At 37.0% G+C, this 22105-nt stretch overlaps 1 protein-coding gene across 2 annotated transcripts in view; it reads left to right on the top strand.

The window, feature by feature from the left end:
• Window positions 1–4149: 4149 nt before the first annotated feature.
• LOC134667151 (sodium-independent sulfate anion transporter) overlaps window positions 4150–22105 on the top strand; it is a 63195-nt gene continuing 45239 nt past the window's right edge. The window contains exon 1 of one of the 2 annotated variants that reach the window (XM_063524454.1): window positions 4150–4270. The gene's annotated coding sequence lies outside the window, so the exon portion shown is untranslated. Of the gene's footprint in view, window positions 4271–8104; window positions 8264–22105 lie in introns of those variants that run through there. The other variant, XM_063524455.1, reaches the window with a different exon arrangement.

The raw sequence follows: 22105 nt of genomic DNA, 5'->3' as shown, positions 1-22105 counted from the left end.
TTTCACAATCTGTGACTGCAGCTGCAATAATTTATATTGCATAACGAAGCGCGTGTAAAAACTAAAGTACAAGACTTACTTATAGGTACGAATATGACTCGCTAAGAGCATGTCGAATAGTTATTGATACGAATTTCCCCATGCGATGTTATGAAATTTAAAATACAATTAAAATCGTATTTAATAAATAAATGCTACTACTCAATAAATGATTTCCTTAGCGATACTTAGAACACCCAATTATAACGTGTCCAGTCTACGTAATGGTTTAATTTTTACTCAATATTTTGTATACTTAATGTTTGTGCGTTTTGAATGTTAAATTGTATATGTCATATATATCTTTAATATGATGTATAAATAACCATAGTTTTTAAGTTTTATAACATTTGTACGCCAATAGGCAAAACACAGAGCTCTGTAATTACCTATTTTTACTTAAAACCTGTATCACCTGTGTTCTACAAATAAAATTTACTTTACTTTACTTTACTTTGAATGAATGAAAAAAAAAACTTTATTTCAGGCAACTACTCGTAGTAGCCCATAGATAGCTTTAAACTATCATACCTATAAAAAAAATATCTTAAAACTAAAATAGTTATTTACAGTACATAAATATGGTGCTACTTTACCGCCCTAAGATGGGATTAAGAACATACGTGCCTATGTCAAAAATTTATAGGACCATTTATGTACTGTACAATACACGTGCGAAAACGTAATTCGCCACTCTCACGGCGCGATCGGGTATCGTCTTTGGTCGTCCCATTCGTTTTTCGTCAAGTTCTTAAATTAGTCCTATTCTGCTTTCGTCACTCATTCTACATTGAAACTTGAAAGCCACCGACGATTGTGACGAATGTAGAGTGATGAAAGCAGAATAGGACTAAAATAAGAACTTGACGAAAAACGAATGGGACGACCCAAGACGATACCCGCGATCGGGAAATGAATTAGAGATCTACTAGACTATATGAAATAGTAAAGATATGTGACGTTCCATAGTAAAAGGTACCATTTCCCCGGCTGAATATTGGAGCGGCGTTAATAATAGCGTAAGAGCCAGCTGCCATAAGGTACCTATTGCCGTGGAACGTCACATATCTTTACTATTTCATATCTATTTCTAATTCATTTCCCGAATTGCGCCGTCAGTCTCAGTTTTGAGAAAAGGTTGAGGGAGGCAACAGGTGACCCCCGCGCGGGCAGCTTTCTCGCGCAGCGAATTGCCATCGCAATCCAGCGCGGGAACGCTGCCTGCGTGTTGGGCACCCTCCCGAGGGCACCAAATTTTTATAGGTATTTTTAATATTTAGTTTTAGTTATTTTAATTGTAGTTAGTTTTAGTTTTATATTCCTATTTATGTCTTTTAGTAATTTATGTAATTTAATATTTTGTAGTGAATCTGGATCTTAAATAAATATAATAATAAAAAAAACGATTTATCAAAATCCTTCCGCCGTAAAAATCGTTCTTGGAAAAAATGTGCAGAGTTCGAAAGCATTACATCAAAGGTTTAGTAAGAAAAGAAATAAAGTGGGTAGATGTAGTGAGGGTCGTGATAAGGGCCACGTTAGAACCTGATGAATTCTCGTCGCGGATTAGCCCCTACAATATGAGCACAATTTCCCATGAGAGGGTCTAGGTGACAAATACCGGCGTGAATGTCTCGCAATTTATTCTCGGTCTGCGTGTGTTTTCAAATAAAAATAACTGATATTTTACGTGCGTTGGACTGGACTTTGCAACAAAAGTCACGAAACAGACTAGCGACAAAAGTATTCAAGTAAGTTATTCTCTTATAGCTTGACAAAAAGAAATATTTCTCTATATATAAAACAATTAAACAGTTGTAAATACTTTTGAATGTAATTCATTTCTCTATAATATAAAACAATTAAACAGTTGTAAATATCAGTTGAATTCGATCGTTACCATTCATCGTAGGTACATTCTTTCGCGGTAAAAATAATATATTTTTTGACCATACATGAGTCAAATAAAACCGAGCCTCAATTGCCTTTCAACCGAATAAAAGTCTGTAAATAGAATTAGTAACCGTCACAGGAAAATCCTTTTAAGTTCACGTTCTCAAATGTTGACGAAACGTTTTAGTTGGCGAAAAAGCTTTTCAAATGGATACGGCCCGCCAGGATGACCTGTTATTTCAATCCGAAAAAAAAACTGGTGATCCGGTGAGTTGAACCAGGTTTCATGCAAACCGGGTCAAAAATGATCGGGAAAACCGGCGTCTTTTCTGTGGAGATTACAAAAGTTTACGATGTGGATACATGTATCTAAGCCTTTTTTTACATGCCTGTAGGTACCTACCTAATGAAAAAGTACAACACAGTGTCGTGTCCACAGGAAAGTCGAATAACCTCATATGATACTTATTAAAAAGTTTTTGACCCAACGTATCGTTTATGTAAGTATCTTGGTCAAGTAAATCTTGTCAGTAGAAAAAGGCGGCAAATTTAAAAAATGTAGGCGTGAAGGGTTATCGTCCCTTAGAAAATTTGAATTTCGCGCCTTTTTCTACTAACAAGATCTGCTTGACCAAGTATACCTAAATATGAATGCGCTCTTTAGCTCTTATGAAACTGCGAGACAGTAATGTGCTCCTAGTGAGTATTATATTCTTTGGTAATGTGTTAGATATCTAGCAAATTACAGCCTGGCAACAAAGAGTAGAAATTATAAAGTGGCAACACTGTAGTACCGTCCCTTTCAAATCAATTTTCTCAAACATGCAATGAAATATTGATGTTATGTTCCTTATAATAGGCTGCGAAGTATGATGTTTCAGGTGCGGCTAGGACAAAAGGTCGTTAATGGAATTTCATACAAATCGTGCAGGCCTAGGCCGGCAAAGTCCTCTTTTTTAATTTTCATTTCACAGATATTTGTGACACAGCATCGTGGCATTCATCCATTAAAAAAAATAGAGGCTGTATTTGCTTTATGGTTCGTAATGACACGGCCACTACGCCTATAAAAAAAAACAATGTTTGCTATAATTTGCAGTTTTATTTGTATAAAATCAACATGAACTTAATAAATAATACATTATTAATCAAATTCTATAATTTTAAATTATAAATTTAACTACACAAATAAAAACATTTAAAATATTTCATCTAAACGTTAGCGGTCAAAAGGTCTACTCAAACACGCGTAGTTATTTTTTTTTAATTGTTATGGAGGTAAAGTTGAAAAATTTTCATTCTGTTTTATTGGATTTATGGTGCGTTGTTGATTTTTTTACTTTAATATGAGTTCCGACGAAATAATGAAATTAATATTAATTGTAATCGTACCTAGGTGTTGGAATCGGCAGCGTAAGCAGAATTGATTCTAAATAACTTGCTGCCTCTGCCGCCAAGTCAAAGATGAAGTATGTATATGATTGCTTATGGCAATTTTATTATTTCAGAAATTAAGAAAAATGGTTTACAGTTTATTAGAAACAGTTTTGTGGCATATTTTAAATGAATGTAACTGCAAATTCGTCAACACTGTGGAAATTATACTTATTTACTCCATGCATAAAGCAACGATGTATGTGAAACATGATATCAACATGAAAGACTATGTAAACTTATGTGACGAAAACGACAGTCAGACGGATACAAGGCGAAAAAATCAAAGATACATGAAAATATACGGATAGTACAAATACACGACTCGTGTAAAACATACGCGTGATAATGATATAGGTACGTGTTGGTTATATTTTGGGTGTAGTTTACTTTTAGTTTTTTCTATAAATAAAACTTGGGTTTCGTGGATTTTTTATTTTATTTATTTCATTGCATGTTTGAGAAAAGCACTATACATACCTCGGCGGGAAATGGGGTTGCCCGCGCTCAGACCTATCCGGCCTCGCTTCGCTCGGCCGTCTATATGTCTTCGGCCGGCAACCCCTTTCGTCCCGGCCTCTGTAGTAATGTACTATTATATAAGAGAACGGGACGACACTATAGTGCTGCCACTTTTTAATTTCTACCCTTTTTTTGCCAGGCTGTAATGAAGAATTCGTTAGCTTAATACGGACTCAGCAGCACCTTAACTGTCAGTGTCATCTGTCAAAGTGACTTGACGTGTGCTTGACGTTCACTTGATACAAAAATGTTTACGAATACGTGAGATCCACTTCTCGACGTGAAGTGAATATTTCTCGTCAAATCGAACTTTAATATTATTGGTGACTTAATAAGGTGGATAATGTTTTATCATTGAATTCCTAACATTCGGAGGAAGCAGGTGAGTGGCTAATTTTCTTTTTTAAAGCTACAGTTTATGAGAAACAGTTTATGTAATTACTTCTATGTTTAAGTGTAAAACTTGGGTAGGGATGGCTTGAATAAATAGCAATTCTCGATTTATCAAACGATACTTTCACTTTACAGTAGTATTTGAATATTTTGATACGGTAAATGTGCAGTTTTAGCTGAAAATAGGTCAAATGCGGTTGTACCAATTTTATTGGTAAATCGTGTCTAATAAAATGTAAATCTAGCAGTGGAAGCATCTCCCTATAACGATATTTGTCTATATCATAGTTATTAGTTATGATTGTGATATTGAAAAAATTGCTGGAACAAGTTGCCCCCTGCATTGTCTTATTATGGGTGGTTGCTAGTCTATTTCTGACTGGACTTAAGTAAATAAAGTTTTTTTTTTGGCGAAATGGCGCGCGCACCGCTCTTGTGAGAAAGGACCCCGCTAAGGATACGGGCGAGCCTTGCTCATATGCATATCTGTCGCCAGTTTTCCCTTAGTCACCTTATATGACACCCACGGGACAAGATGGGGTGGTGCTATTCTTTTCTATAATAAAGTAGGTACAAACTTACGTACCATTAGTGCAGCAACCCAAAACGAGTCTTGGCCTCCGACACGAGTAGGTACACGCCAGTTGTCTCGATCCTGTGCCATCTCCCGCCAGGTATACAACAACAAGTTACAATTACAAGTTTAATATTATGACATGAAATTAATTAATGCAAGATTATGACAAATGAAGGATACAAATTACAAATATTTCTTTTACATGTTATAAAATTGTTTTTTAAGAAGTCGGGACTTCTTCCCGGAACTTCTCTTTTTACAAGCTTTTATTTAGTTTCACCTGACCGTTGTCTGTCTGTCTGTGTGTAATCAAATCTTGCAAGTTGAATTTGATCCACTTCCCGGTTTCCGATTGAGCCGAAATTTTGCATACATACGTAAGTCGGGTGACAATGCAATATTATGGTGTCATCGAGCTGATCTGATGATGGAGACCGGAGGTGGCCATAGGAACTCTGTGATAAAACAATGAAACCTAATTGTGTCTGGGGTTTTTAGAATTGTCTCGATGAGTATTAGTTGCCTGTGGAAAAAAAAGTACAGAACGATAAAAGCTTGTACCAAAAATTAAATTTTTGCCAAAAACTTATTATATATTTTTTAATTTATTTTTTTGGGGTAAAAGGGATTTATTAACTTTAGTGATCAAGTGATCACCCTATCCTCTAGCGGTTTACCACACACTTATATTCAGTTTATCCCACTGCTGGGCAACGACTTGTTTTCCGCTATTATGCCATGCCGCTTGTTAGTTTTTGCACCATTCCATGTCCAATGATAGATAAGATAAGATATTAGATAAGATAATCGTTTTGAACACGAGTTATAGATGTGAATATATCGCCGTGTGCCTGCTATACGGCCACAATTCAAAATTTTTAATTTTCTGGATTATTGCAGATTCATATTCAAAATTGTTCAATTTACGACCTTATTTCGAGAGCTATAGCAAAAAAGGTCTTTAAGAGCCTTTTTCTCACAAGTGGCCTTATGGATTTGACCATAAATTGTCAGACGATTCCCTGCAATACAGCCACTTGCCAATCTGCCGCCTGCTCCCGCGGCGTTCGCACGTGGACTGAGGGACTACCGCGAACCACGTTCGACGTGTTGCCTTCCTGTCACACTTACCTACGAATTTACAAGTGCGACAAAGAGGCAACACGTCGAACGTGGTTCGCGGTAGGCCCTCAGACGGCCCTTTTGAGTTGTGGCTATATAGCACACGTTTTAAATGAAGCTTTTGAGTTGCGTCCTAGAAAATAATAATTAGTTGAGTTACATATATCATATTATCGCGTACAGTGATCTTGTTTCTATCAAAATTGATAAAATAAAGGGATTTTAACTATTTTGGTGTTTTTATTTATATTTGCATGGTAACCTTTATCCAATAATTTTTTGTTTAAATTTGGCCGCATCCCAAAATCTTTAAAAAACGTTTCTGCAATACGGCTACAACTCTAAATACCTGTCTTTCGGTCCTTGTGTCCTAAAAATATACATTTCTTTTAAAAAGTGGCGTGGTCATAAGGAGGGTTATATCATTCCGAGTAAAAAAAGCTAAATTTTAAATTCATAGACCTAAAACTAAAGGAGTTAGATCCTATTAAACACCCTGAACTATACTCTCACAACTTTGAGACGCGATTTCTCGAAAAAACGGTTTTTTGAGATGTGGCAGTGTAGCAGGCATACAAATTCAGTTCTTTACATGTCTGGCTGGAATTTCAGCATTCAAATATTTATCACGAAATTAAATTACAAATATTAAATACACAGTACAGAAAGAAGTTGTAGAGAAAAAACTAAATTATGGAAAAATCTAAAATTTATCAGAAAATGTTTTTAACTTTTAATAAAAGAAAAGGCAAATCTGAAACTAAATCTATGTAAACATTTTAAAAGGGGCGGTCCATAAATTACGTCATCGATTTTTGACGATTTTGACCCCCCCCCCTATAATCATCCAAAAATCATGTTTCAAAGGACCCCAATTCCTCCTACTTCATGCTATCGTCATCCGATGCCCAGACCCCCCCCCTAAATTGAAATGATGTAATTTATGAATAGCCCCAAACGCAGGAACGCAATTATTTACAGAATCTTGGTATTATTGTAGTATTATTTAGATTAACTTATAAAAATTCCCGCTTCCATACGATACAAGTTGCACTCTCATTTTAGAATCACTCTTCTTCTTTCTTCTTCAGTAAGTATGTGCCGTATGTGGACGCCTCTCCAATTTTCCTCCAAGCAGCCCCTTATGCTGGCCTGCAAATATTATAAATAATATTATTCTCTATTTTAGAACAAGGCCTCTGAGGCTACGAGGCCAAGACACTCCTGCTCCACCTGCATCATTTTGGAAATAAAGATATGTTCTGTTTTAATAAAACACTCAAATATGTTGCGGACATAATCAGTGTTATCTCCAGTTGGCTGTTATTCAATACTGAACTCACTGTCCACTTATTCTGGTTATTTGTTTGCATACAAGAAAAAACCGCTTTTTCATACAAACATAACATAACAGTCCCCATTGTCATCTCTGGATATCATTGATTTTAATATAATTTGATGTATATTAACCACAGTTTGATGATGTTTTTCGCTTCTAACTCTTAAATTAATCAAAAATTGAAATATGTCAAAGGAAGGGGCATAGGTATGGTCAATATGCATCAAACTTGTGTAAACATACTTTCGATAATGTTAATATTAATCCTGATAAGAAAATGTTTGAAGAAGCGGTCGTTCCATTTCTTCTTAAGTTTAATTATCATCATCATCATAACTTGAGAGCTTTGCTCTTGTCGGTGGAGAAGTCGCCGATCATTTCTTTCTTGTGCCAGTCTTTTAATTTCCTCATACGACTTATTATTTTTTATTTGGCTGAGATAAGTAATTCTAGGTTTTTTCTCTTGTCTTTTCAATCCTGCCTTCCAGGATGTTTAGGAAAAATTTGTTGTAGGAAAGTTTAACCGTCTCATCTCTAACAATCGCACACTATACTTCAGTTGAAAGAGTCCCGCGCTCAGAGGGCCTACCGCGAACAACGTTCGACGTGTTGTCTCTCTGTTGCACTTGTAAATTTGTTCGTAAGTGTGACAGGAAGGCAACACGTCGAACGTGGTTCGCGGTAGGCCCTCAGTAATCAATCGGAATGTCCCCTGATGTAATATTTGATAGTCATTATCGCAACGCGACCTGCGCACACGCCGCGCCGGTACAGTTCGCGTCAAACGTGCCGCGGAGGTGCACGCGTCGCGATTGCGAAAATATTTGCGAAAATGTGCATTAATGCATCGTGATAAGACTGTTTATTGCGTGCTTTTACTTTCGCAGTGAGCTTCTGTTTTTATGATACGTAAATAATTAGGATCTACAGTTTTAATTATAAAGGTATGTAATGCTAATAATGTCTGTTTTTTGGAACTTATTTTTATACACGATTATTTTTAATTTCCTCACTGATAAATTAATTAAGAGTTAATGATATTGTTAAGGCCAATAATTACTCTGCATTTTAATTTTATATAGTGCACTTGTATTTTTTTTTAAAGAGGTTTTGTGGCTCAGTTACTAAACCGTTACAGTTGGTCACCTAACAATGAATTTATATTAATAATTATTTTAATTTAAGATAAAAATGATTAGAATAAAATTATATTTTACTCAGTGGAAGTGTTATTTATACGTCATAATCATAATTTCATAGAAGTTTGACGTTTAAAATAACATTTGCACTGAAGCGTGTGCTATCAAAAGTATTGCAGAGTGCAGACTTACCTTGGTCTGACTGTGATTAACTATATTTATATTTTAATTGATCTAATAGGTGTAGATATGTATGTTTGTTAGCCTCCTAGCCTACGTATATACGACGGATGGTACTTATACGTACAGTCTGCAGCAGAAGTTGCGAAGCGTGCGAGGTGCTCAAAATGATATTGACACGACCTTATTGTTAAGAAAATAAGAGCATGACAAAGTTATTTTGAACAGCAACCGAATAGCAACTTCTGCTGCTGACTGTACAGTCGAATTTAAAGAAATATTTACAATTTTGCACCTTACTCCTTTGTAATAAGGCGAAAAATGTAAACATATCTTTGACGTCGACTGTGCCATCCGTCACACCCCTTTCTGTATGAAATTAATCATAATAATGGTATTATCGTTTCTTAACGTCATTACATTACGTAGCTAGTTTAATTACGCACACATAATATAATAAAGTTTGAAATTGTGTGCAAATATTATTCATTCAGTATTGCAGCTGTTATTATTAATATTTATACTGAAATGAAATTGTATAAATTTCACTTTTAAATTAATTGAAATGATGATAAAAGCTATATATAGGTATGTATAAATTATCATTTTAAATATTAGGTACCTACATGTTCACAAAAACTCGGTAACTGGATGTATGCAAATTCCAATGCCAATTCAGAAAAAAAGTCGTCATCATCACCCAGTCGAGGCATTGAATATCGACACAGAGACAAAGTACCATAAATATGTACCCATATATAAATCTAAGTAGCTATTTACCGTCTAGTAATTCGATAACTGAGGTAGGTACACTAAATCTTAAGACCAGCGGCATTTTCTCGATAAAAAGAACCTACAAAAGATAATTAAGTAAATAAATCCATTATTTCCAGTAATTATGTATACGATAACATTTATTATTGACTACTATTTAATAGTTAATCTGGTTTTCAATTTATCTCCTTTCATTTCACAAGCTTAACAAACTTTAAAGGCCAACTCAGTCCTCCATGGTCCAGTATAAGATTGGACCTTGTCCACGCATAGTTGGTACCAATCTCGGGGTCAAAATATGATGGACACGGTCATAGGTGAGCCTAAAACCTTTGTAAATAGGTACCTAGGCAGCAATCCAGCTCGTGTTATAAGTATACTTCCTTGTTTTGACATAAACAGGTTCTGATCTAGTGAGAAGTAATCTGGTTCGGTGTGATTTACAACTATGAACCGCGAACCAGCAACAATTTTTTTTATCTCAGGCGGTAACTCGTAAAATGGCTAAAGATGATGAAGTCTTGTAAACGTCAGCTGCCGCTCCGTTGGTGGGTTGATGTACAGTAACCACTAACCACGTACTTAAAAAGTGTAATTTTTTCCAGACAGAATTCGTAAAACTAATCAGTTTCTATAAGGAAAAATGTGTGAGACTAGATAACCCAGCTATATTTGCAAAAACAAATCCTACATGTGTATCAATATAGATTGTGAAAGATATAATAACAGAAGTCATTCCTGATTCATTCTTAATTTCAATATCAATTGACCTTCGTGCGCTTTATCATTATGGCGTATCAATATAGTATCATTGATATCATCCGTTATCTCCAATAACAAGTTCGGTACCTTCAAAATATTTGGAATATGAATACTTACCGGAAATATACAGGGTGTTTGGCACATCGTTTGCCAAATTAAAACGGCAAATAGCTTGAGTCGTTTGCTATCTTCTCATGCCTAGAAAAACAAAATTGGCCATGATATTTTTTACTAATACGCAAGTAAAAATTTGAAACTTACGAAAAACTGTCATAGAAGTGAAATAAAATTTTTGCACTAAAATTAAAAATTTCTAGGCCTGAGAAGATAGCAAATGACTCAACCTATCTGCCATTTTAATTTGGCAAACGATGCACCAAACACCCTGTATATGTATAGAATTCAGAGTGGGTTAACCGATAAGTGTTTACCTATTAACACAATTTATTGGCCTTTAATCGACCTTATCTCGTTACAGTAAGGTTTGCGAATAGTTAATTAGTTTTATCGACAATTGTACTTGTAATCAATATTCATTGATATCCATTATATCAATAGAGGACCACCCACGAACCCCGATATATCAACACACACACACACACACACACACACACACACACACACACACACACACACACACACACACACACACACACAACATATTTACACATTTTAAACAGCTTGATAAATCGGGGCCCGAATACTCCCTTAACCGTAGCCGCTGCCATACAATAAAAATAAGTTTTGGGCATAAATTTCAGTTTTGGTACAAGCTTTTATCGCTTAATGTACTTTTTTTACGACAGACAACTAATACTCATCGAGACAATTCTAAAAACCCCTAACACAATTAGGTTACGTTGTTTCATCACATAGTTCCTATGGCGACCTCCTGTCTCCGTCATCAGATCAGCTCGATGGTACCATAATATTGCATTGTCATACGATTTATACATGCATGCAAAATTTCAGGTCAATCGGAAACCGGGAAGTGGATCACATTTAACTTGCAAGATTTGATTACAGACGGACAGACAGACAACGGTCAGGTGAAACTAAGGGCCCCCCCACATCTGGCGTCGTTCGAGCGTCGGCGTCTGTCGGCGTCGGTCCAGCGCTATGGAGAATGACGTCGCTGCGCAGTTGCGTCAACGCTGCGTCGACGTTGCGTCGACGTCGGCCATAGAATTGTAGACGCCGACGCTCGAAAGACGCCAGATGTGGGGGGGCCCTAAATAAAAGCTTGTAATAATTATGCTCTCATTTTAAAACGACATTATCTTAACTGTGGTCGAGCATGCAAAGGGACATTAAGTTGTCTCAGCCCTAATAATTGCTCGGAGCAATGCTGAGCCGAACGGAGCCGAGTTTGCCCGAAGGGAGAAGTTTCGCACCCCTGGTGTTGTATAATATGTACCTACAAATAAACTAGTGGCTATGTGACCTAGCAATCATAGCTAAACACTAAATAAATGTGTGGCTCCGCCATTTTTAAAACTTTTTAAAATCTGAATTAAGTCACAAAAAAATATTTACTCATTGAATCTGCTCACAAAGTTTTACGAAAATCGGTCAAGAATCACGACCTGCATAGGATAACATCCGACCATACGAAAGCATTTTTGCCCGAGCTGAAACGTATGACGTTTATGACACTCCAGACTTTGTCAGTGCAGGATTAACTTAAGACGGACTCTAGCACCAATCGCCGTATGGAATTCCCAAGGTAGAACACTTTATCAAAATTTACAGTTTTTCTAAGAACATTAAAGTCATTAAACCGCGTAATAAACACTGGAAGCCTTCACCTGAACAGTTAGGTAGGTACTTAATAATCAACCGTGAAGAAATCTAATATAATCCCTTTATCCAAACAATTCTGTTTTTTTTTGAGTGTTGGTTTCTTTATACATTTGTCTGTTTGCAAACCTCTAGAACAGCGGTCGGCAACCTTTTAGCAGCCAAGGGCCACATAGTAGTGCGGTCCGCGGGCCGCTGGTTGCCGACCGCTGCTCTAGAAGATAAAATTAGTAAGTTGTTATGATGCCTAAGAATAGTACCTACGCTTTCAGTACAGCTCTAACGATTTCGATAAAATTTGCTATATCGGGGATTTCGGGGGTAAAAATCGGTCTAGCTAGGTCTTAGGTATCTCTGGGAAAACGCGCATTTTTAAGTTTTTATATGTTTACGGAGCAAAGCCCGGTCTCCCATAGATATTTAAATATTAAACATATATAATAATATAACTACTATCAAGTTAAGTATCAATTTTGGATAATTCAAATAGATAATAATATGCTTAATTAACATAAACATCATGTGACTAAATGCAGACTGATTATGATTAGTCATGTGCAAAGCCCGGACGACGGGAGCAGAAATGCACTTTTCACTAGTGCTTAGTTAAATATCGACATCCATACGAACAATGTTTGAATCAGAAATTCATTGATTCAAAAATTGTTCGTATGGATGTCGATAGAAGAGTTGATATCGTCGGGTGACAAGCAAAAGTCCCTAAGTTCTATCAAAGAATTAAAGTAACAATGCACTTTATTACACTTGTAACACGGTTTATTGTCCAATCATTTCAATGGTGTTAGTTAGTGACTTTTGCTTGTCACCCGACGATATTTAACTAAGCACTAGTGAAAAGTGCATTTTTGCTCCCGTCGTCCGGGCTTTGCACATGACTAATCATAATCAGTCTGCATTTAGTCACATGATGTTTATGTTAATTAGAAGCATAAGTATTATTATCTATTTTAATTATCCTCTATGAGGTCAGGCCGTCAACCGGGGTAAACGCAACTATGGGGTTATTGCGTCTATTATTTATTTCCCGAATACGTTTGGTTGGAACGCCCTCTACTTATGTTATGGCTCCTCTACACGATGGGCCAACGCCGGCCACTCCAAGGGCCGCAGCCATGCGGTAGAATGAGATAGCAATGTCACTTGCTCCCTCTAACGCATTTATATGCGTCCCTTGGAGTGGTCGGCGTTGGCCCATCGTGTAGTGGAGCCATTACGTTTTATTTCCAAGTAGCGCCGGACAGGATTTTATCCCTAAATGACAGGAGCTCTTGTACCTAACTCATGTTGTTGAAAAAACCGGACATCTGCGAATCTCGCCCACCGAGGGTTCCGTACTTTTTAATATTTGTTGCAACACTTGCAACAGAAATAAATCATCTGTGAAAATTTTAACTGTCTAGCTATCACGGTCCATGAGATACAGCCTGGTGACGGACAGACGGACGGACGGACAGTGGAGTCTTAGAATAGGGTCCCGTTTTTGAAAAGAACTCAAGTAGGTGCAATAACCCCATATATGCAATTATCCCAGTTGACCTTACCTATTAATGTAAATAAAATAATAAAGATTGCTAATCTGCATAAAATGCTTTCTTCGTCATAAATATCATTCCTCCGTTGACATTCACAGTTATTATAACGAGGAGTATCGTAGTTCTAGGCATTTTAATGAATGCGTTAAGTAGGTAGGTACAGTCAACTATACAAATATGGGTTAACAAATCTGCTCAAAAATATGTCATAGCTCTTATATCAGCGAATTAAGAACTAAGTATGGGACATATTTTTGAATTATACTATTTAATTTTATAAATAAATAAATAAATACCAATATGCCTAATTGCCTAAGTTATAAAAGGTTAATAACCTTATTTACATAACACGCTCAATAGGTATGCGATTTATATCTCAAACACGGCATGTCAATTCTTTTTAAACTATTTAATCTTGGAATACCTACCATATATGCAAAATCAAAGCAACAATGACGTTTCGAATCCTTGATGTACAGTCAGCATCAGTAGCAGATAACTCAACGCTCCAAAATACGAGCCCCGATGCAAATTAGTTCGTCTAGTTTCACACAACAATTTTGTTTATTCTAATAAATTTTACACATGAACATAAAATTAATGACCCAGTAATGGGAACCATGATAGTAATGTTTAATCTAGTTTATTTTAATCGTATAAGGAAATTGCATGAGAATTGGGTAGGTAAAGTTTTTTGAAGATAGGCAAATTATATTTTTTCCCGATAGCATTCATTATAGCGATCACGGAAATGCAGCTCTTTTATTTTTATATTTTTTTATTGATTAAATATAATTTTTTAAATGATCGATATGACGTTTGTAAGGTGAAATGGCAGATTCGAGTAATTAATTCCTTTGCCGTAGTAAATGGGACGAGATAGAAAAAAAATCGATGTCAACTGTCAGTGTCATTCTTGGAAAATAACTTGCAAATAATTGGAAAATAATGGTCGGATTGGTCGGACGAAACATTTGTGTTTTCTTGTAATTGGATGTCGGTGTGATAGAATAAGTATTTTTAACGTCCCTAGCACGCTCAACACGGATATTTTGATAATGATAACGATTGCTTTCGACTACTTGGCACTGCTTCTTGGAGAACATTTTCATTAACGCCTTCACCACGACTCTTGGACTGCTACACGAGTCATTTTGGATCTCAGTATCAACACAATAGATGGAAATCGGTCGATTTGATCAGAAATGAAATTGGCGTCAATCTCCAATTTTAGATTTATGGTGATATTAGAGCCATTTAAATTGAAAAAATGCCCCATAACGCCTCACAAATTGGTGTTCTTGTGTCCGCACCTCATTTTATCGGTCATTATCGGCGGTTGAATTCGGCGAGCCAAATTGGCGTTTGCGTCCGTACGTCCCGATTCGATCGGGCAATTTAATCAGATTGGCGAAAAATTGACTAATCTGGATACGCCTTAAGCAACATCGAGTTCACGATAATTTGACATATAATAATAATAGATTTTTAGCATAAGTTGCATTTCATAAAACTTAACCCAAATCATTTGTACATTTTCAAGTCAAAGATAAAGACATGTTGGTTTTAAAATTTTAATAAGTATAGACCATAACATTGTCATGATCTTGTAACATTGTTAAAATAAGAGAGTCTCCCATTTTCATTTTATTGAATTTTTTATAAAATGTCTTTAGATTCTCGGGATATCTTGGTCCTAATTCGATTGCTCTTTTTTATGGAAATAATTATATCCTTCAGATTCACAGGATGCTCGAGGCTTAGCCGAATAACACTGCAAGGAAGTATGTCATGGCTCAATGGTTCTAATTAGCCATCAGTATAATACCGCCAATGAATGTTTACATCCACCTGAAAATAAGAACAACATTCATAAAATGAGGATAACCACACAAAACTAACAGATGGTTGAAATTGTTAGAAAAAATTAGGCCGATTTCTTGTTTACGAACTTAACAGCTCATGGCAATTTAATAATAAAAAATCAAAACACAAGTGAAGAAAGTTTTATGTACCTATGTATTTCACGGATACGTACTCCTGTACGGCCATTGCTCCTCTAATTCAACGGCATTGTGCTTATCACTGTTATGATAATAATTTCAAATTTGTAGAATCTGCTCGCAATCTCGTATGAACTCGCTTATTTTTCTTGCAAACCTCTGTCCAAGGGTCAGCGTAGGGGCCGTCGTGTAGGGGTGGGGAAGAAAACGTTGTCCAATAATTTTATTATGCAGTGCCAAGTTATCGAAAGTAAATTAAATCTTTGTCCAAATACGCGCAGATGTCGTGGGGAATCAGAAGTCCGTGGGTCGTGCTGAGGTCGTCGAAAATCTCAATGATAACATTAATAGCAATTCGCAAGGTAACATGAGGCTTGTCCGTTATTTTTCGGGAATGAGAGCTAAGTGACACTGACAGTTGACATCGTTTTTTTTTCTATCTCGTCCCATTTACTACGTGCAAAGGAATTACTCGGATCTGCCATTCCATCTCACAAACGTCATATCGATCATTTAAAAAATTATATTTAATCAATAAAATGAAATAAAAATAAAAGAGCTGCATTTCCGTGATCGCTATAATAAATACTATCGGAAAAAAATATAATTTGCATATCTTCAAAAAACTTTACCTACCCAATTTTATTGCTGAACAAATGTACTTTTCAACAACGTAATTTTTTTTCTTTCAGTACTGATGGATTTTCTTGTATTTGGATTAAGTTGTTGTATAATATTACCATGTAAAATTAAGTTACATTAGTATAAGCATTAAATATTAGTGATTTTTAAATTAAAACATTATTTTTGTACAAACACGAGAACCTCAAAAAATGGTATGACTAGACGAAAACATATGCATCGGGCTCGTAGAGCAGTATCTCTTTATGTTAAGCTAAAATAATGTTAAATACTTTTGACACTTTACTTCTAATACTGACTGTCCTGAAATGAAGATACTGCCTAAATGTGAATTTTAGGTTATTTGAATACATAAAACAGACCCGTTATAAAGATAATGACAAGCCTATACTTTTATAACTAACACGTGCTTAATCGCGTAAAATTTACGTTTATTTATAGCTTGACGTTTCGAACGTGTCGTTTGGTTCGAAACATAGGCCATAAAGAAAAGTAAATTTTACTCGAATAGATAATTCCCGTGTTAGTTATAAATATATATGTATGAGTGAAAATCGTGATGTTAATAGTTTAAATCAATATAATGACAAGTTATAAATATCACAGAATAATTAATAGAAACAGAAAGGAAACTTCCTACAAAAACGAAGTTTGACAGCGGTTTATTTATTTATTTAATCTTTATTGCACAAAAGAAAAATCTTATAGTACAAAAGGCGGACTTAATGCCATAAGGCATTCTCTACCAGTCAACCTTAAGGCTAAGCAGAGAGATTGTGAGCGGTGCTATAATTACAACAGCAAAAACGAACAATAAATTACCTATACAAATATACTGTACACATATACTATAATATATATATACATATATATTGTTAGCGCGATACTGGCGTTAACTATATTATTGTATTTTATTGTAGAATTATTGAAACTATTAGTTTATATATAAATTAGTAGTATTTATTGTACTTTTCACAATGAGATTGTTGACATTAAAGTGCCTTGTTTTTTCTTGTTATTGACATATTTCAATTATTTCAAACTTAGAATGCGCGCCGCATCATAGACTCTTCTGCGGCGCTATGTATAAAGGTTGGATCATTAACATTCTGCCCGCCTTGAAAGCCTAGCTTTCAAGAGGCTCATGGGAGCCTAATCCTTCTAAGGCTGATAGCCTTGATACGGCTCGCTTGATGATGCCGTTCTTCGTTTTTAGGTCGACTACTCTGCAGACTCCATCATTTCCAGTATACAGTTTCACGATGCGCCCTAGTAGCCATTTCATTGGTGGCAGCTGATCGTCCATGATGAGGACTAGGTCGTCGATCTTGATGGATCCCTTACTAGTTTTCCACTTGATACGTTGCTGGAGAGTACCGAGATAATCTTTAGTCCATCTCCTCCAGAAATGTTCCCGAAGTCGCTGTACGAGCTGGTATCTATTGACAGTCATCGTCTTCACTTCAGGCGATGGCAAGGACATCAATGGTCGCCCGATAAGGAAGTGCCCAGGCGTGAGTGGAGCTAGTTCAGATGGATCCTCAGACAAAGGTGTCAGAGGACGTGAATTCATAATAGCCTCAATTTGTATAAACATAGTAGCTAATTCCTCGAAAGTCAAACTGGTATTAGCAGCAATACGTTTTAAATGGTATTTTGCAGATTTTACTGCTGCCTCCCAGACTCCACCAAAGTTAGGAGCATAAACCGGAGAGAAGTGAAAGACAAGTTCCTCACTGCAGGCGAATTCTCCGATTTGACGTTTACACGTTTGTAGCATTCTGTTCAATTCATTATTAGCCCCTACAAAGTTTTTTCCATTGTCACAATAGATATTTTCTGGCTTACCACGTCTAGCGATAAATCTACGTAAACACATGATAAGGGCATTTGCGCTTAGGTCACTAACGACCTCAAGGTGAACAGCCTTTGTTGAAAAGCAGACGAATACACAAAGGTAACATTTAGAAGTCTTGGCTCCACGACCCTTCTTATTTAAAATCAGAAATGGGCCTGCAAAATCGGTCCCACAGTTTGTGAAGGGTGGAGCAGGAGTAACACGTGGAGCAGGTAAGTTTCCCATAATTGGTTGTATAGGGTTTACCTTAAATCTCTGACATCTCATACATCTATTTACAACCTTAGCTGCCAAAATCCGACCACCGATTGGCCAGAATCGCTCTCGCACAGAACTTAACAATAATTGAGCTCCTCCGTGCAACAACCTGATATGCTCCTTTTCGAATAAAAGACTCGTGAATAAATGCTTGCTATCAATGATAATTGGGTGTCGCTGTTCATATGGACAGTGAGAAGCATTAACAATGCGACCACCAACACGTAAGATATCATTTTTATCAAGGAATGGATTTAATCCTAATAGTCTTGATTTGCGGTTAAGATTCTTTGTCGTTTTGAGAGAATGAATATCTGTAGCAAAGGACTCCCTTTGCGATGCAGTCGCTAATACTGTCATACTCGATTGTAATTCAGTAACATTTAAGTTCCCGGATAATTTTGCTTTATTTTTGTTACAGTTGTTAAGAAAACGTAGCACAAATGCGAATATTCTTTGCAATGTTTGTAGTTTTGAATATTTGTTAAATGGAATAACATTAGATTCGCATTGTACAGTCATAAACGATTTAATCTCTGGTAATAAGGCATCAACGTGTTTAGCTGTCGGCCATTCAGACTCTGGAATTTTAAGGAAGCAGGGTCCTTCCCACCACAAAGCATTGGTGAGTAATTGTTGAGGTTTGACCCCCCTTGAAGCCAGATCTGCTGGGTTCAAATTTGTAGGCACGTGACGCCAGGCATTTGGATCTGATAGTTCGCGAATTTGGTCTATTCGATTACATACGAAGGTTTTCAATGTTTTCGGTTGCGTCTGAAGCCAGCCCAAGACAATTGTGCTGTCAGACCAAAATATAGATCTAGTAACCGTCACACGTAAAGCTTGTGTAACCTTGGCATGTAACCGAGCACCTAATAAGGCTCCTAGTAATTCTAAACGAGGAATTGTCATTTCAGGTTTGAGTGGTGCCACTCTTGCCTTAGCGCACATTAGGCGGACACATCAGTGGCGGGACTTCCATACAAGCCCAAAAGCCGGGCTTGCCCTAAGGCAACTAATTGCCTTAACGAAATTACGTAGTGATAAGATCAATAAAGATTATTTTGAAAATCGCGCGCCAAACGAACCCGTATTATTATATTCAAGCCACAGCGGCCTCGAACCGCGGCACGAGCGTGTTGCAAAATTATGCCGCGGCGTGGCGCCTCGTCCGCGCGAACTAAATCAGGCGGAGGATGTTCTAGCTATCCTGCTCGAACTCGCACTCGTTGGCTTGCAACCGTGCTTGCTTTTTCGTCCCGCTCTGAGCACTATCAGCCTACAAACCGTCAAAGAACGATGTAACTATTTGTTGGTATGTATAGCAATTTTATAAGACGATTTATGCTTGGATTTTGTGTGAAGTTAGCTGCATAAGTTCGCACAGCGCGAGTTCGCGTTTACTTCAAGTGTATTATTATTTAGTTGAGCCGAGTCAGTGGTCGAGTCGAAAGTAACGAAAGTTTGTTTAAGTGAATTTGATTAAATAGTGAATGTGAATTTGTTCATTGATGTGGCGCTTAGTTTTATAAGTGTTAACAATGGATCAAGAAGTGGTTCCTTGTGACGGTTTGAAATGCGTCCACGGTTTAGTCAACCAAAACAAGGTAAAGTCTTTGACCTTTGTCGAAAAACGGGACCTAATTTCCACGGCAAAACCAACACCCGACTTGTGTATTTCTCAGTCAAGTCAGTCGCGTAAGAGAAATTTCTGTAGGGCCGTCTACAAAACTCATTGGATTGTTGGTTGTTCCCATACAAATAAGATGTATTGCTGGTGTTGCATATTTTTTTCGAACGATATTAACGTTTGGAATACTTCTGGCTATAACGATTTAAATAATTTATCTGGAGCAATAAAGAGGCACATGAATTCCGGTAAACATATGTGTGCAGTGATTTCTTTTAGCAACTTTAGCAATTATCTAGTAATAGTATGCCCTCAGTGCGCTATGATTAGCTCGCCTCGTCACGCTAGCAGATGCATTTGACCCCGAAGAGTGAAGATTGGACAGTTATTACGAAAACATATCTTTTGGCTTGCCCTACTCCAAAACCCTAGGCACGCTACTGGGACACATATGTTGCCTTGACTGTCAACGGATTTCATATACAGGCATGCTCCGTAAGCATCCTTTGAAGCATCAGTAAATGTATGAATCTCGATCGAGACAGGTGCGTGACAAAGAGCGTGGCGTGGTACGTTTAGATCCGCAAAATGACGCGATTCATTTACAAATTCACGCCATGAAATCTCAAGCTCCTTGGGTACTGAATCATCCCAATCCAATTTGTTTAACCACAACCGTTGAAGAAGTATTTTGTGAAATATAGTGCAGGCAGACAGAAGACCGAGCGGGTCAAATATTTTACATGAGCTAGACAGGATATTGCGTTTTGTCACCTTTTCGATGTCTTCAAATTCTGAAGAAAACTGTAGTGTATCATTTGTAGGCGACCATTTCAACCCTAGCACTGTTGACTGCTTGCAAAGGTCTTGTGGATTATTTTGTACGGTATCGATATTGTCGAAAATGTCTATGGCGTTTGTTCGAAACTTCCTCAATGGAAATCCCGCACGAGACAATTCGGCAATAACACCCTTAACAGTTTGAGCTAAATCAGTTTTTGAATCAGATCCAGTATTCAAGTCATCAACATAGAAATCGTGTTTTATTGTATTAGCCACTATATCGTCTGTGCACTCATTAGCAACTTGCACCAAACATCTTGTACTTAGGTAGGGAGCAGACGAAGTGCCGTAAGTCACGGTATTTAATTTAAGTATTTTGAGTGGCTGACTCTCCTCGTCCCTCCATAAAATCAATTGAAGATGACGTTGAGACTCGTCCACCATTATTTGACGATACATTTTTTCTATATCTCCTGTTACAACATAAGTATTTTGTCTAAATCGTAGTAATATGGACAGTAAATCGTCTTGAACTACAGGTCCTACCATCTGAATGTCATTAAATGACTTATTGGTTGACGTTTTGCACGACGCGTCAAACACGACTCTTAATCGCGTCGTTTCACTATTTTCGCGAATAACGCAATGATGTGGTATAAAATACCCAAAGATAGGACGCTCCGTTTCGGTCAGGTGTCCTAAGCTCTCGTACTCTTTAAGAAAAGCAGCATAATCAGTTTTCATGTTAGATTTCTTTAATTTATTTTCTAGGTTAAAGAACCGCCTTCTAGCAATGTAATAAGAGTCTCCTAAGGCGTCCTCCGGGGCCTCACGGAGTGGTAGCTTGACACAGAAACGACCATCATCAAGTCGCATGGTATTTTCCTTAAAATGAGTCTCACAGTACTCTTCCTCCTTTGACAGCTTTGATTCAGGAGGAGAGTTGGGGATATCTTCAAGCTCCCAAAATCTAGCAATACTATCCTTGATCTCTTGAGTAAAGTTGCACCTAGTAGAAGAGCTTGAACCCTGACCTGTCGGACCAGAAACAAGCCAACCTAGTTTTGATTCTTTAAGCGTTGGTTTGTTTTTACCTAATTTGATTTTATTGCACCCTACAATATCCCAAAACACATCACCCCCCAGCAATATATGAATTTGAGACGGATGATAAAAACTGGGGTCCGCTAACTCAATCGATTCAGGAATATCGAAGTGTGATGTGTCAATTTCCAAACTCGGCGTCGATTGTGTTACTTGTGGCATGATCAGACAAGAAACGTCTATTTCAAATTGACCGATTCTGGATTGCACGAGAACATCACACTGTTTTGAAGCACTGCCAATTAAGCAATCGTTTAAGCCTGTTATAGTAGTGGGCTCACTTTCATTGTAGGTAAGGTT

This window comes from Cydia fagiglandana, chromosome 9 (genome assembly GCF_963556715.1).
Source record: "Cydia fagiglandana chromosome 9, ilCydFagi1.1, whole genome shotgun sequence".
Taxonomy (NCBI): domain Eukaryota; kingdom Metazoa; phylum Arthropoda; class Insecta; order Lepidoptera; family Tortricidae; genus Cydia; species Cydia fagiglandana.
This window is presented reverse-complemented; position numbering and strand designations above follow the sequence as displayed.